Genomic DNA, 18,617 nt, shown 5'->3' on the forward strand with positions numbered 1-18,617 from the left:
CTAAATTCCGGGTGATGTCCTTACGTTTGGGAGGAGTAAAGCGCTGACATATGTGGTTTCATCAACCAGATGTATTTACACTTGTCCAGTTTCATCTAAAATGCGTCGCAGACCACCTACTGAAGTGGTTTGAGCGATCTGATTTAAATGCATCTCGAAAACGTTTCGGATTGCTATCCGATCAGAGAAAACGCATGAAGTGACCAAGTGTAAAAAGCCCCTAAAGTATAGCTGTGTGTCATTTGCATTGAAAGTTACAGCCTAAGGTAATTCATGTAAAAGATGAACATTAAAGGCCCAAGAACAGATCCTTGTGGAACACCATGCACGACAGAAGCAGTAGTGGAGTTAGCCTGATGAATGGATATACAGTATACAGTAGTACTGATGGTCCAACATGTAAAAGATAAACCTGAAACAAAATGAAAACAAAATGGTACCAAAGGGTAGATAATAGTGTAAAGAGAATGGTGTGAGAAATGACATCAAATGCAGATGTCAAAAAGACTTAAGATACAGAATCAACAACAGCCATGAGTAGATCATTAACCACCCTAAGAAGAGCTGTCTCAGTACATGCTGGGGTGGGAAAGTCAAAATTAGCGGAGGTACTTGGAACGGAAACGAAGAAAGAATCCTTAGAGAAAAAAAGACAAAAAGAGATTAAAAACACTGTTAATGTATACTGCTGGTAATCCTTCAAGTATCAATTCCACAGTCTTAAGTTTTTCTTTAAACTTTTTTTGTGGTAGTTGCCTTGTTAGTGTGTCATTTAGCAATAAAATTGTGCTTCTTATGCAACTGCATTTCATAAACAAGGGAATTCCCACAGCTGGCAACAACAATGAAAATCCAAAACCGATAACTGTGCCAAGTTCTATCCGTCTTAAAGTTATCGTTCAGCTGTTCGCTTTTTATTCAGCTCTCCCTGGGATGTCTTAACCTGCAAAGTGGGTGCCAGAAGTTTAAATCATATGTTCAAACGGTGCACAGGGGTTCGCCTTTGAACAGAGCGAGTATACAGTCGCATGGGTAGATTATAAAGAGACAGGAACAGATAAGACACCCACACAAGTATATCTTTGAACGCAGAAGACATTGATTTATTGCCACATTTAAGTGCAATCACTAAAACAGACAGACTTCCAGAGAAGCAGCAATACACAATAGTACAAACACACAAACACACACACAGTTTTACACAGTCTCCGTCTCACATTCATTCACAAATTGATTCTAGTGTGCTTAATCAGGTCGGGAAGAAAACCTATGAAGAAGAAAACAGTGGATTTTGACGGAAAATGTGGTTAATGTGTTCCTACAATAATAAACCCTACAAAGATTAGATTTTTTTCCTAAAATGGGTGAACGGACTTGGTAGAGTATTGTTTTAGCAGAACAAAAGGTCATTGGTACGTAATGTCCTGGAAGTTGCTTTGGATAAAATAATCTGCCAAATGCATAAATGTAAATTGTAAACTAAAGCCTTTGATAATAAGAGAAAAAAAATTGTTTTAAATTGATATGCAACCGGTCTTCTCTGACTGACTCGGTTTCAAGCTGAAGTCTGTGGGGCCGTCTGACTCACAAGATCAGAATGTTTCTCAAATCAGAACCAGGTCCAGATCAGATCCCGCCAGGCCTATAATCTGTCTCTCTTCTTCGGATTCCACTCCAGGGAAATGAAATATTGGACCCCAGCTGAACTCAATACAGCCAATCAATAGCTAACACGAGAATTGGTGTGGGCCGCCTTTTTCCAAATAAAGATCATGGTCTGTAATCATGGCTTATGCAGAGAACCAGTTTAGTTTTGGATTTATTTCAGGTTGGATTGATCTGATTTGGCGCGCTTATAAATAAAAACAACTCCTGAATTAATCAGCTTAGGTGCCTTTAAGGCAGTGGTTTTCTTGGTAATAAAATATGTTAACTTATCATAAATTGTGTGTAATTATATCTCTGATAATAAATTAATGTTTTGTATTGGGTGTGTGTGTGTGTGTGTGTGTGTTATGCGCATACCATAATGTTTATGGACCACTGCCATAAGGCTTACTGAACTTAGATACTTTGACCATACTTGTACCACCATACTTAATAATAACAATAATATAGTAAATTATGGACAGCTCATAGGGAATTATTATCGTCTAGTGCTAATGACTATCCCAGTGTTATTATTGTGCAAAAGAGACAGTTGTGTCACTACAAGCTTGGGTTGTATCCATTTGTTTGCACTCTGATAGGTTATCATCGCCAACAGGGCACAATCACAGTAATACACATTGGCCTACTTTTAAAGGCAATATAACGGAGCTCTTAAATGGCCCGCGAATGGGGAAATATGAATCGCCTGGCGTCCTGCCGTATTTACAGGTCTCTTTTCATTAAAAACCATCCGGAGAGATGGAAATGACAATCGTCATTACAATCCCCACGTACCTGGCAACCACAATGTGTTTCCAAGGAAAGCCGGCTAAGGAAACGTGACAGGTCAAGAGGAAATCCCTAAACAGTAGGTGAATCTCAGTACTCTGATAGCAGTGGTGTAAAAACAAAGTAACATGTTTGGAAAGTTAGGTGTAACATGACTGAAATAATGGACTGAATTAATACGTTTTTTTTTTTTGTTTGGTGGGTTGACGCTTTATTGACTCTTAAATGGTTTAGATTTTTTTATTTATAAAATTACTAAAAGTCTGTGTTAGAAGTTTAATACTTAGGCTTTTGGCAAAATTCCAAGGCCTACAATATTCCAAAACTTACCCGGCAAACTAAGAATCTGAAGAACAGGATTCGATTCTTTTTAGAAAAAGAGTAAGGTGACACTGCCTGTGAAAACTGAATTTTTTATTTTAGCCATTAATTTTAATATGATTTTAATCTTTGCCGTTTCAATATTAAAGATTTCAAGAGTTTTGTACCAAGGAGTTTTAGGGCCAAAGTAAAATAAAAAATAAAACCGTCTCGAGATTAAAGTCATTAAAATGCGAGAATAAAGTCTTTATTTAACGAGAAAAAAGTCAGAATAAATATAATTTCAAGAATAAAGTCATCATTTATTTTATTCGCGCTAAATAACGACTTTATTCTCGTTAAATAACGACTTTATTCTCGCTAAATAACGACTTTATTCTCGCTAAATAACGGCTTTATTCTCGCTAAATAACGGCTTTATTCTCGCTAAATAACGGCTTTATTCTCGCTAAATAACGGCTTTATTCTCGCTAAATAACGGCTTTCTTCTCGCTAGATAACGACTTTATTCTCGCTAAATAACGACTTTATTCTCGCTAAATAACGACTTTATTCTCGCTAAATAACGGCTTTATTCTCGCTAAATAACAACTTTATTCTCGCTAAATAACGACTTTATTCTCGCTAAATAACGACTTTATTCTGACTTTTTTCTCGTTAAATGATGACTTTATTCACGCATTTTAATGACTTAAATCTTGAGATGTTTTTTTTTACATTTATTTTAGCTTGGCCCTAATCCTCCTTGGTAGTACCGTGTAGAAAACAGTAAAAAAAACTTTACCTGGGTTTTCATTGTATGCATTTTATTAGTTTGAGAGTCTACTTCCATGCCCAAAAAACATTTTTAAGATATAAAACTATACAAATTTTTTTAAAGCATCTTATATAAACACTCCAAGACTGAATCCATTTTTACTTTTTAAAGGTGTCAGCCAAATAAAAAGATTTCCTTAAGGAAATTAAACAATCGCAGTCCAATAAAATCTACTTTAAGACTCCAAAATGGGGAATCTTCATCTGCAATGGCCTGTTTGGCGTCTGTTGTAAATGATCTGGTCTGCGAGGTGAAACTCACAGGAAAAATTTGTTGAGCGGTTGAGATAAGGAGAGAACTTCAACACACACGACAGTTATATTCTAGACATGATAATCTTCTGCTAAGAGGCTAATGATTTTCAATTCACCCTCTCATTTTCTCATTTTTGCTTATGAGACGCACCGCTATGACACACGCATCGGACGATGGGCCAGCTGATCACACACTCGTGCTGCAAAGGCGGTGACACAAAGGAAACCTGTGTGACGCAGTGATGTCAGCTCCTCCTAATTGAATTTTGGGCAAGGAGAAACCCGCTAGACAGAGCGCCCAGTGTGCGGCTCCTCAATCCAATTTTCTCTCATGTGAAGGAGACTCAGTGCATTGCTTCATTTTTCCTGGAAGAAATCTCATTAGCTTTATACTCAAAATAGTCATCTTCACGCTGAACTATTAATGGGTATAGTATAGTTAGGTTCCAGCATTATTACCAGTGGTTGGTAGCATTAGTGTAAAATGTGTTTTGACTGGAAATTAAACAACGACTTACATCTGAGTCAAGATTTACAAGCCCACTCCTATAGTTTTTTTGTTTTTGTTTGTTTATTTGTGTATTCTACAACCTATCCTTGTTCATCATTGTTTATTTTGGGGGTTGTATCTTTTGCATATCGTTATCATGTTCTAATACACACCAAAGGAAACGTCAAACCGTGAATCGGATAATTGGTGTTCTTTAAATAGCACCTCTACCTACCATGATTTTCAATTTAAGTGCCAGGATTAATTGGATTTATTTTACACATTACACTATTCAGGCTTTTTGAGCACATATGGTACCCTGAGTTATGTTATATAACACTCACACATTTTTTTTCCAAAAAGCACCAACATAAAAATTCTGGACGCACTTGCCCAAAAATCGAATCCCAAAAATAACTTTAACAAAAATTTTTTTTTGTATAATTCTATTAACAATTGAGTTTTTAGTCTCCTTATTTTAATTAATCTGACTAACCAATTACTACAAACCATTACAATAAGCATACCTTTTTAAAAGTAACAATTAATTTGAATAAAAATAAAACAAAGCTACATTTAGTTAAACTTCATCTAGTTATATGCAGCAGAATCAAACTTACCGGCTGTCTATCAAAATGAAGCGTGGCCAACAGCCAATCACAGTGGCCGAAACACATGACTAGAAGTTATTTTTATAAGGCGATCTGATTGGCTGACGCATGCATTGGCGCTTGAAAAGTTGAGAACGTTGAGCAACGGCAGTGGTGCAACGTTGACAGATCCCATTAAAATAAATAAATTAACGCTTACGCCCCGTGTGAATGTACCGTACACCACAGACTGTAATAAGCTACTGGCTGCTAGAGGGCGCTTATCCCTTACTCGTAACTGTACGACGCAAAAAGGTGGATGCTTAAACAAACTATGAGGTCATTATATATGTAGGACAGTCTCGTATTCTAACAAAAACCGTAGATGTCAACAATATAGGCCTTTTGCGACATAAGTCCTTCAACTAAAAACAGTCAGTAATTGACTGTTAATGATTGGCTGATTCTTATGAGGAGGGGCTCTGTACAGTGTTTTGTGTATTGCTACGTTCACGCATATGCATAGCGTGATTCAAGCTTGAAAAAAAATTATGGTACAGTTGAAGTCAAGTTTAATTGTTAGAAATTGAAACCGAATACAGTTTCATTTACAGTATACGTGACAAAGAGTAAATTTGCATGTAGTTTTTAGTTTGATATGTAAGGAATAATTGACGACGGGCCATTAATTCAATAAAAAAATAATGCACACCCAAGGTGCAATGCGGCACGATGCAAAGGACCACAAAGTAAATTATTCCTCTTATACCACGGTTACCACAAACATTACTCTGGTGCCTATTTTGAAGACATTTGACAAGTTAGGTGTGCGGTTATCAGAAATTAATGCATACCCACGGAACATTTCTCAGCCAATCAGAATACAGCATTCAACAGACCCGTGGTATAATGTGTTTTAACCCAGGCAGTGCAGTAGGCAGAGACCATTCAGTTGTCTGAATAAATAGGGGAGGGGGTCTGCCATGACTAAGGAACTCCTGGCAAACTACTTCCCTCACATCTGCAAAAAGATTTTGTGTACACACAACCAAAACAATATCCGTCAGCTAACCTATCCGAGCATAAGCTGAGCACTTTATCGCCTGCCAAAGGGTACTTTTTGAGTGTTTAGCAGCAAAAACATGTTTTTTTTATGTACAAAAACCACAATGTCATCCTGAGGCAGTCCTTCCGTGTTATGTAAACTAGTAACTAATAAGATTTTCCATTAAATCATTTTGGCTTTAGGTTATAAAGTTGGCAGTTTTAGACTCTTGTAGGGTCAACATCAGAGAAAAGAACAATGAAAAACTGGTCCGGGGCAATGAGGAGGTTAGTGGTACCCTACACATTGGGCCATAGGGAAAAAGGGAATAGGGAGTCCCAGACCATGTCAATTTCAAATTTAATATGCTAGTGCACTTATGAAAATTATAAAAGTTTTTTCCCCTAACATCAACAGCCTCTGACTTTAAATAGCAAATTATGCTTTACATAATGTAAACTTTAGACTGCCTTTAGACGGTTTAAAAAAATGCCCCCTGTTTTAATAGGAAATAAATCATGAAATAAGATTGGTGCAATATTTAAGAGTTTTGTACAAAAGAAGCATGAATGTGTAAATGTGAATGATGTTGTGCCCTCAGTGGCCTCATTGTAAGATACAAAATCATTGCAGGAAGGTTAACGGGGTTTCAAATAGCAAAGCAAAGCCATCGAGAGCAGCACTATTAGTTGACTTCCTTTCCATTGTATTAATGTAGGAAGTGCTGGCTAGCGCAGATATGGATCCAGCTAATGTCACCGCTCTGCGCAAAAACACAGCGCACCTCACAAGGGCAAGCAGCAGCCGACAACTGAGGAGGACGGGTACGCTTCCTAATCAAAACACAGCCATCGAATAGCGGCAAAAAAATGAGAAGAAAGGAAATCTCCAAAACACAACGATTTCTGACGACATACGTTGAGATAAAAACAGTATTCCTAACAATGAATCTAGAGCACGGTATATTTTAAGGTCCTTTATCACAAAGTCATTTCCTTTGAACATTTGCCCAGCTGTACTGACAAAAAACACCCTAGCGATACAAATACAAGCCCTGTTTTGGACTTAAACACCCCTCTATGGAAAAGCTAGATTTATTGGCTAATCCAAGTGACCTTTCTCAGGAGTGCACAAACAACACCAGCTCTTCATGAAGTGGAGAAATTATATATATATTTTTTAGTCAAGTGGTGGAAAAGTGTGGTTTGGTGTCAAGCAAGCTAGGCTACCCCGCGAATCGGGTCGACGTCAGCAAGTGCAGGTGATGAATCAAACCGAGACTTCTGCCAGAATCAGGCCGCTTCAGAAGAAAACAGATATAGCACCTTTCACACTTATTTTCTCACACATTTTGCAGCTTGCAGATACTCCCCCATGGGCAGGAAACGCATCGATGTGACCTTTACGTGGTGGTTTGATCTGCAGTGAAGGCCCTGTGCCAACTTGGCCTTGTATTTTCTGATGCGAGATAAGTTCGGTTGTTTATTTTAAATGGCAAGACGCGGGGATAAAAATTTAGAGGTTGAATTATGTCAAAGGCAAATACATGCTTGGTGCGATTCTACTTATTATGACTAATTTGACATTTATGTGATGCTTTTATCCAAAGCGAAGTATATTACAGGGGCAAATTTCAAGGTTTTTTGTCTTACGGAGAACTGTAATACCTGGAAAGACCTAGTTATTAGAATTTATAGTTAAAAGTCCCACTCTTTCTCTTTTTTGAAGCTTTGATTGTGTTTATAGTGGGCAGTATAACATGTGTTCATGTTTCACGTGTAAAATAACGTGGTATTTTTCACATAATTTACTTATCTGTATAGCGCTGTTTTCACTGTCCTAAAAACGGGCTGATGTCTTCCTTGTTCTATGAAGTCCCTCCTCAGAAATACGTAACGAGTTTTGATTGTGTAGTTTGTTTAGTGTGTTGTGACTCGACAGCAGTTTAGCTTAGCAGAGCCGTTTAAGCCAAAGCTGATGACTGATGTATTCCTGTGGGCGGAGTTCAACTGTAGTCCAAACCGACCGTTCGCTGTAGGCTTGAAAGGGGACTTTTGTTAAAGAAAATATATCACCTGGCAGTGAACTTTGAGCTTTATTATTTTACAGGTATTATTTATGCTATTATAGATGGTTTCATCGGACACACGTGCGCTGACGCGAAACACGTCTGGATCCGAACTTTACTTCCGTTTTCATTTTTTTTTATGGTCTGACTAGTTGCCAAACTAATCTCTTGAACGAATGCCTCGTCGAAAATAACAAACGTTTTGATTTCCTAGGTAATATATGTGTTGTTTTTTTGATTGTTATATTAATAAACTATGTTTAAAGAACTTTCTTGTTATTTTTTCTTAGCGGAGTTTACCGGAAGTTACGTGCGGACCACGACAGCCACTTGTTTATGTTGTTACTGCTGAAACCGTCTATAGCAACATTACACACTAACTAAAGTTTGAAAAATGGGATCAGCAAGAACGTGACCTTTAAATCTCAATACTAGGGGTGGGCGATATGACCAAAATCTTATATCACGATAGGATTCGGGTTATATCATAATAACGATATGTTTCTTATTAAAAGGTAGAAAAGTGATTTAGGCAAGAGCAGTGAGAGAAACAGGAGCAAAATTAGGTAAGTTACCCTTTAAGGCCAAAGTTTGGATCCAATATATTGTTACACATTCCTTTTCAGCTGTTTTCTTTCTCTTAAGACCTAAATGGTCTTGTTTATGAGGATGCTTGCAAAGATAAGTATTTTGGTGAATGTGTGTATTTAATACCAATAAAGCAGCAAAAATGCTCATGAGCACAATGAGCAGTGGATGCGCGGTTTGCAAGATCCTCTCACTAAGAAATAGCGCATGCATTTAGCACTACTTTTTGTGTTTTGATTGCTTAGAATCACTTGATTTAAAACTGCGGTGCTTAAATACGTATACATTTTCGTGACCACGCACAGAGCAACGTGACATGGTTGCGTAACCTCAACAGAGACGATAGTCCAAAATCTTTAGCAGTTTATCATTATTTTCATGTGTTGGTGAGCCAAAGAAAAAATGTCACCTTGGTGGACAATAAAGACATACAATACAATATACTGTACCTAACTGGTTTATCACCCACCTCTATTCAATACTACATAAAGTACGTTGCAAAAGTCTTATGCTGCGTTTACACGAACCGCGTTTCAGGCGTCAAAATCGTGTGTACTGCGCCTAGTTTGCCAGTTTAAATGCATCAGCACGTCTAAAGCGAAGTAGATGCGCAAAAAAGCAAGCATTTCAGAAGCCAAATCCGCTTCTTGTGGGAGGGGCAAGTGATATGCGGTTGTCTGCTTGCAGGATGGCTGATGTTAATTGTGCATTCATCGAGAGAGTTACCGGTTTGTATTTAGTCATCTAACTATAGGGGGAAAATCGATAAACGTCACGTGACTCAAAAGTGAAATGTGTATTACAACTTACCAGGTTGCTCAATGTCCTCACTGACACTCTTCCAAGCGAGGTCCTTTTTATTGCTGTCTCTATTGAAATAAGAACTTGTGTCGTATAGCTCCAGGTGGCTGCTCACGGACAATATCAAGCCTTCATGCTGAATGAGTGACTCCGGGCGGGGCTGCCGCCACAGCAGCAAGCAGGCTCCTGATTGGTTACTGAACGTGGCACAAAAATACGCCAAAGTTCAAATTTTTAAAATTGGGCATCAGCCGCAAATTTGCGTCAAACGCAAAATGCATAAAAAGTACCATTCGCGCGTACCACGCCATACCCTCAATTCGCGTAAACTAGATGCGCAAATGAGGAGGAAACGCATCTTATGCGTGGCGCTAAACACCTCATCCACGCCGCGGGACCTCCAGACGCACGTCAACGGATCTTCACATTGACTTAACATTGAAATCACTCGCGCTTGCCGCCTCTACTGCGTCTGGTGTAAACGCAGCATTAGGCCACAATCACTAACTTTTTTGTTTAACTCTTTCCCCGCCATTGACCAGTTATCTCGTCAATTAGGAGAAAACATTTGCCAGCCAATGACACTTTACTGGCGAGTTTTTACGGTAAGCTTTAATTCACTATTATCCACTAGGTGGCGCTCTTACCCAATTCATAAAAAACTGAAGCAAAATCTAATTTTACTCTGTGTATGTTTTGATAATCATTCTGCATCTGATCTCTAACAAAATTTCTTTATAAAAATGCAATTATTTAAGCTTTTTGCTCAAAATTTTTTATTTTTGAAGAAACCAAAAATGAAAACCACCAAAAATGCTGGCAGGCAACTTTTTTAAAGGAACATGCTGACTTTTTGGGAATTTAGCTTATTTCATCATATCCCCCAGAGTTAGATAAGTCCATACATACTTTTTTCATCTCAGTGTGTGCCGTAACTCTATCTGACGCTTCCACCGCTAGCCTTGCTTAGCACAAAGACTGGAAGTAAATGGCTCCAGCTAGCATCCTGCTCCCAATAGGTGACAAAATAACGCCAACATTTTCCTATTTATATGTTGTGATTTGTAGTCACAAATAACAAGGTCATATGAGACACAACTATCTTTAAACCATATAAATACTGGGAACTATATTCTCAGAAGGTAAAGCACTGCTACTTGGATGCAGTGATTTGCTCGCATCACCCGAATAGCCCCGTGGTGAAGAGCAGAGAGTTTGCGCAAGTGTTGCACTAATAACTCCACCCAAGTAGCAGTGCTTCACCTTCTGAGAATATACGCACGGAGATGAAAATGGTATGTATGGACTTATCTAACTCTGGAGGATATGGTAAATAAGCTAAAGCCCCAAAAAGTTGAAGTGTTCCTTTAAAAAAAGCTGGCGCGGAATGAGATAAGCAAAGTTTTAATGACTATTCATATTTATTTTTTACTCTTTTTGAAAACAGTATATATGTACACAAAATGTAAAAAAAAAAACACAATTATAACAACAAAATGGTTTCTTTAGGTCAGTACTTAGTGAGACCTCTTTTGGTACTAAACACATAAATATGGTCACTCTGCCTTTGCAAAAACAACAAATCTAATGCAAAGTACTGTATAATATTACAATTGCATTCACAACATACTGTTTGTAGCCTTCATCGGGAACACAAATAGTGAATTTGTTTAGCTTTCTGTAAGGTTTGAACCTACAAACACTTTTGGGCTCCCACAGACCTTTGAACTTTTGACCGCAACAGCTCAAGTTAACATACATTTGAATTGCTGTCGACAGAATGCCCCTCTGTACGGACAGAGCCATGTTTGTAACGTAAAGTGCTCAGCTGAAAATGGCTTCTTTGCTATGGCTTTAGATAAAGGACCTGTGTGGGTTCGACACACTACTTTATGTCATTGAGGTGAGGCAGGGTTTCAGAGGTGGGTTGAGTGCTAGCTATAGCTAGGCTACGGTACAGTGGTGGAGTGTAGCCTAACAGATGTCTGCCTCTAGGGTGTTATTGCAGCCAGCCCGCAGGAGACCTCATTTGAACGCCGTAGACGCTAACAGTCACGCAAGTTCGTAAGATGGGTGGGTGTCCTGAAAGCTTATAGTATGAATTGGGTGCTTTTATAACCTTCTGACTAGACATCAGTCTGATATTTGGCAGTGGTGCTCGTCCTCACCGGTACTATTTTGACTAAACGAGAGAGCAATACGAGTTATTATTATCTTTGACAAAGGTTCACTTATAACACAAGTTAACGTTCTTCTTATTTCACGCTGTCACGCTAGGTGGTTTGCCTGGAGGGTTTGGATGGGAGTTCCTTTCGTAATGAAAGTGCTATAAATTATTCAACTCAATTTTAGACTAATGCTGCTATTCCACGCTGTGGATTTAATGCCTTCATTGTCAATTGTCTATTTGTACAATCGATTAAAAAGTCACCAGTGCAGGTCTCTTTAAATGTTTAAAGGAAGTCATACAAAGATAAATAGCAAGACAAAGACAGTTGACGATAGCAGACAGAGTGTAAATAAATGTATTATTGCGCAAATACGTGACTAACTACACACTATTGCTTAAGTCTGACACGCCGCTGTAGTTTCCAAGAAATGCATAAAGTACTTCACACTTGTCTTGTATTAAATAGGTATGTTTGCTTTGTTAAATCATAGCAGATGCCCTTTGTGTGCATTTGTCATAATGCGATTATGAGTCAGCATTTGTGCCACACCCAAACTGACAGCCAGACGTATGTACTGAAGTAATTTATGGTGTAAGAATGTGAACTATTTACCAAAGGGGAATTTAGGTCAAGAAAGGCACTGTTTAATGTAGGCATACAGTGAATAGTAGAGAAGCACAATTTTAAGCAGAAAGCTACATGAGGAAAAAAAATAAAAATAAAAAATTATTTATTATATCTTTATGTAATTTTGCCGTTGTTAAAATTTAGGAAGTGTTATTTTTTTACCCAATCTGTGATAAAAACGGATATAAGTGTGAATCTAAATATAAGTTTTTTGAATACACATTAAAAAAAAGAAAAACTAAAATTACATATTAAATTAAAAAGGAAATTTTAGATCCACAACAATTTTTACTTTTTTCCATAAACATTTATTTTTCAATGACGGCACATACTGGGAGTTTGGGTGGGACTGTAAAGGTTAGAAAGCCCTCACTGAATTGGATCACATTTGAGAATGATCAGAATTAAAAATAAACTTAAAAGTAAAATCCCTGCAAGCATTAAAATCTCAACGTATCATGAAAACAACCATAATAAAAAAGTAAAAATAATAGTTCACTTTAAAGGGCACCTATGATCGGATCGGATTCACAATTTTACATTTCCTTTGGTGTAAAAGTGTGTGTTAGTACATGTTAATGATATGCAAAAGGTACAAACCCCAAAGTAAACGATGATGTGAGTTGTCATCTCCACCGTAAATCTCTTTTCTTGGACTACAACAAACACACAGATTGTAGGCAACAGTTTACTTCCTGGGATTGTTGACGTAGACAAGACCGACATTATCATAATTCCTCCCGTTTCGGACTCTCAGCCTGTAAGTTAACTGCTGTTAGCATTGCATTGTGAGCGAATCTTTCAAACATGGTAAGGAGCGTCACATTTCCTGCTGACGCCAGAGGTATTCAGACCAATCAGGTACACAGCGCTTTTGAAATCGATGAGTTTTGTACAAAATCAGTGCATTTCAGGAAGAGAGTGAAATCTGGAGCTACAAAAATGTACCGTATGGGGAAAATAATGTGTTTTTTAACCATAAACAACGCAAACACATTGTATTTCACCAAATAACGTTGTTTTTAGTAATGAAATAGGTGCCCTTTAAATAAAAACGCTGTCATTATTTATTCACTCTTAAGTCGTTTTAAGTCCACATGACTTTCTTTATTCAGAAAAGGTGAAAGAAGATCATTTATCCATTGAGTGGATTCAACACAATAGCAATATATTATGAATTTAACACTTAAATAAAGCAACCAAGAGCATCAGCACAGCAGTTTTCTTGTCATTATTAAATCAACATTATTTTGGGGTAAAATGTGAGCAATACATCCTCTCATCATACCAAAGTTTACAGTTTATCCTGTCTGTGATGTGATTTGCTTGATCATTGAGCAATTAAGGATGTAAGACTAAAGGGATTTAGTGTCTACATATGATGATTTGTAGAAACGTAAGCCAGGCCCATGATGTTCTGGTTCATATCAAGTTAAGACGTGTGCACATCACGAGCCAAGATATAATTGCATGTTGAATTAAATTCCTCTCGGCTTCCACAAGACATCAGCCAAAAGACCCATCATGCAAATTCCACCGCAACTGTTGTAACATTCCGACGGTTCTTTGTGGGAGATTGGGAATGTGGAAGGGGAAAGACATTGAAAAGGAAAGGATGAAAGGAAACTGGGAGAGGGGGTGGATAAGGAGGTGTTTGGGGTTAAATAAGAGAACGGGAAGTGGCCACTCGTTTGGCGACAGTGTCAGTGATCCTTCCTTTAAGGATGACATCGTCACCAACAAGCATCAGCATTCTTCTTCTTAAAGCTGTGAACTTCAACCTATAGGCATTAATGTCCACACAGGAAGTAGAAATATGTGACCTACTATTTTCTACATAAAATCATCTTACGTAATGTAAAATAAAAACATAAAACCTTGCAGATACAACATTTTTGGGATGAAAAATGTATAGATAGCATTTATATCAGCTATATCATCCAGCCATAGTCTTTAATATTAAATTATACTCCTAATATTAAGAATAATGATATATTTTGTATTATATTTGTTTAAACAACACTTAAATATTGTACAATCTTATGTTTTTTGTCATATGTTTTTACCCAGATTCATGTTATGTGTTTTTAAACTAGTTCTCACATTCAATATTTACGGCAAAGCATGTTCGGTATATTACGATAAGTGAGTGTATTAAAAGCCACATCTACAGGCACAAATTCCACTAAGAGGTCATTCCAGTTTTCACTCCAAGTTTTGGATGAATCACGGAAACCCCAGCGCCGGCGAAAGGAAGAGAGTGACGCATGGAAATCTTGGTCATGAAAACATCAACAACACGAAGCAAGCGAACAGAAACAAAACAAAACAGAGCGGAGAGGAGAGGCTCAAAAATCCCGACGCTTGTTTTCACTCGAAAGCCTCGACCTCCGTGAGTCGGCAGACCGACATGGCATGAATGATTCATTGAAACAAAACGGCGTGCACATGTGGGCACACGTTTAATCTGCCCAACTGGCTCAGGAATTCACAATCACAAAAAAGTCGCCACACACACACAGACAGACAGGGTTCGAGAGCCGGGGTTACATCCACAAATCAATTTTTAAATGGGCTAACCAGTTACACAAACCCTCTGTAAATGACAGAAAAGCATAAGGAGACCGATCTGTATGATGTCAAAGGAAATCCCAGAGTGCAGGCCAGATAAAAATTCTTTAGCCACAAAAACAGATCGGAATTAAATACTCATCCCGTTTTTGTTCATGGTTCTCCCCACACGGAAGTTGGCTGTCCCGTGTATTTCAATATCGTGTGTGGAATGGTATGCCGGTAGAGTACGGGTGCGTGTGTTTGTGTCGGGCACTGTGTGTCATAATAGTGGGCCAGTCTGACAGGCACCATGTTTAATCGCTTTAGGGCAGGAGTTGCACAACAGTGGAGAGGGTAATGCCTGCGGTTTTGGATCGTCGGCAGCCAGCGGACTCGTAAAAGTGACGGCTATAATGTACAATCACACTCGAACGCTAGCATAGAGACGCATATTTCTGTCTCTTTCACTCACACGCGCAGGAAAAAGACACAAAAACATCCAAAACAAGATGAGTGTTGGCCGCTGTGATCATTCTGGGTGGCCCCATCAGTCACAGTTATCAGCATCTCTGCCTCATCTTTCACTCAACTGCGGCATTAAATTCTTCTTTATAACAGGACTTGACGCGATGGCTCAGTCTTCTTTTGAAGGAGCAACACTTTTCTTTTCATCATGAGCTATAAACAAATTGCATTTATGACCTACGTACATAAAAGCACACCCAAATACGTACAGTTCCAAAAAGTATCGTCTTAAAAACAAAAACAGCTGAAATTTGGTTTTACCCCTTATGATACTTTTTCTCACACATAAGATGTGTTCACATGAGGAATGACAACTATAACAATATATTAGCATCCACACTAACAGACTGGTTACATTATGTTTATTCTAAGCTCACAGACTGCAGTTTCACATTTTAAATGCTTGGGCCCTTTATATTTAAATGGATTTTGATTGGATGTCAATGTTCCATTGTTCCATCCACTAAATAAAAATTAGCTTAGAAAGTAATCCTAGAGATATTGTAAAATTACGCTATTCCTTAAAGAAAAACACTTTTTGTACAGCGTGTCTAATGTGTTAGCATTTAGCCTAGCCCCATTCATTCCTTAGGATCCAAACAGGGATGATTTTAGAAGCCACCAAACACTTTCATGTTTTCCCTATTTAAAGACTGTTACATGAGTAGTTACACGCGTAAGTATGGTGGCACAAAATAAAACGTGGCCATTTTTAAGCGGATAAAAATGATAACCATTGTATGGCGGAAGAGCACTCAGTTTGCAGCACTTTCACCTCAGGCGCAGTAATATTGGCGGATGTTTGAGAGAGAGGGGAATAGTTATAAGTGATGATGTTACTGCGCGCCAAGGTCGAAGTGCTGCAAACCAAGTGATTTTTCTTTATAGCTGTTGTTTAAATTATAATTTTGGTGTGAATGGTCGTTTACAATAAAAGTAGTTTAAGCTACTGCAGCTTTAAGACTTCTATATGGATTCAGTTTTGGTTGGCTTACCTCTTCGCATTAGTAAAAAGTAGTGGTGGGCAATGATTAATCACAATTAATCGCATTCAAAATAAAAGTGGGTTTTTGCATAATATTTGTGTGCGTTTTGTGTGTAATAACTATCTATATTTAAACAGAAACACATACATGTATACATTTTTTAAATGTTTTAATTATATATCAATTGAAATTGTACAGGCCAAAAGTTTGGACATACTTGACTAAAATGTTAAGTTAAAAAGTTTAGGCTTAAGGTGTATGGTTAAATGCTTAAAATTACTTTTGTAGACAAAAATATAGCTGTGCCAAACAGATTAATTTTTGTTATTAGAAAACGTACATTTTATTTTAAAATATTATTTTTGAAATAGATGAACTGTTTCTATACTCTTTAAAATGTATCGTAAATTGAAAATTTAAGAAGCTTCTTAAAAAATTGACACGCATAAAGTGCAACAATTTCTAGGCAAAGGGTGACTGCACTTCAAATAATAAAATATAACAGAGTTTATGTTTAGTTTGGATGCTTTTAGTCACCAACATAATTTCCAAAGTTGCATTTGTGTTATGCCATAGTTTGGATGAGTTAATGTATGGAATAATGTATAAATAAAAAACAAGTGAGTGAGTGTGTCCAAACTTTTGGCCTGTACTGTATATATATATATATATATATATATAAATGTTTCTTAAATAGATATACATGAATGTGTGTTTATATATACATAATAATTACACACAGCACACCCTCATATATTATGCAAAATCTCTTTTTGTATGCGATTAATCGCGATTAATCGTTGCGCACCACTCGTCTCGCACTTAGTTAATAAATATTAAATGAACGTAGTTAGCTGGCTTACATGACACACTTTTATCGAAAACAAATCTGCGAGATGGCTTTGAACAAAAAAAAAACATTGTTGGACTGAGAGTGTAACTGAAGGCTAAAACCATATTCAAATGAAGTGAAATATTTAACAGATGAACGCACAGTAGGAAGGGAATGTGAATGATGTGTATTTACATTTTATGGAAATCTGAAGTTTTCTATAGAGCTCTGTGACTGCAGAATTATTGCAGGTCTTTTCACATTACGGTGTTCTTGACATAACGCAGATTCCTGAACGTATCATTTATTAGAATGTACAGTAAGTGGAAGGGGGGGGGGCTTTGTGTTGTGAACACTATATAGTATCAAAAGCAAAATTTGGTTTTGATTTTTTTACCTCCTAGAGGACAGTGTCGGGTTACAGTATGCTGTAATTTTATACCAAATGCTCAACCTCATCAGCCATCTTGCACTGGTGTCGCTCTCAACTACAGTCATACCAAACAACTCTATTACTCACTGTGACTCACTTTCATGACTATTTGGTTTTAAATGGTCCAGCATGTCTGCCCTTACCATCAGATGGGCTTTTAATCTCACATAGAGGAGGAAAACAAACTAGTTGGTGCACATACCTTGTGCTGGTTTTTTTGTGCCAGTTCTCAAAAACCTCTGAAGAATTTTGCGTAGGTAAGTCAACCAAAAGTGTTGAATTGCAGAAAATGCTGCCAGTGAAAAGATTTTTAATATTTGAATGAGTTTGTAATTTTTTTGACATAAAATCTGTCTGGAAGACCTGCATGTATATGATGACACATCTGAGGTAAAGTATACAGTACCACTTATATTTACTGTATGTTATATATTTATAATTAATAATTTTTTGTGTCGAATCTATCATGTTCAATATTAAACAGAACATATATACCAATACCAGATATAAATGATATAACAAGACAATATAAACATGCTTCAAAACAATACTTGTGTTTTATATGTAAATTATCATTCAGCAAATGAGTGATGGATCTCACATTATTTATAACCTGTAAATATAAATACAAATACAGTGTGAAAAATGTGGGTAAACCTCACACCACAATCTAAGAGCCAAGGCCTTTAGCCTCCTTTTTAGAGCAACTGACTCCCATGCTAAACCGATTGCCGGTCTGAATCCTGCACGGGGCAGGTTCGATTAGGCCCAGTTAAATATATAAACATACATAATATACACAGTAACAGAAGTTGATTATATACGTGGCATTTCCTCTGCATCTCGGTGCACTGAACTCAACTTCATTCTTGTTTTGACTCACTAACAGCCATGTGGATGTACCTGCAATTTTTTGAGTAAAACCTTTCCGCATTCACACAACACGGCCACAGCACCCAAACTTTCTCTTTCGTTTGGGACGGGACAACATTTTGCAACCCAAACACCAACTCTGCCAACACGCAGCTTTGTGGCTGTGGCATGTTCGCTCATGTAATCTCCGCTAAACAGCATCAT

General features: G+C 37.5%; 1 protein-coding gene across 1 annotated transcript in view; it reads right to left on the reverse strand.

The window, feature by feature from the left end:
- foxo1a (forkhead box O1 a) overlaps positions 1-18,617 on the reverse strand; it is a 46,528-nt gene that overhangs the window by 20,025 nt on the left and 7,886 nt on the right. The window lies entirely within an intron of this gene.

This window comes from Paramisgurnus dabryanus, chromosome 8 (genome assembly GCF_030506205.2).
Source record: "Paramisgurnus dabryanus chromosome 8, PD_genome_1.1, whole genome shotgun sequence".
NCBI classification, from domain to species: Eukaryota; Metazoa; Chordata; class Actinopteri; order Cypriniformes; family Cobitidae; genus Paramisgurnus; species Paramisgurnus dabryanus.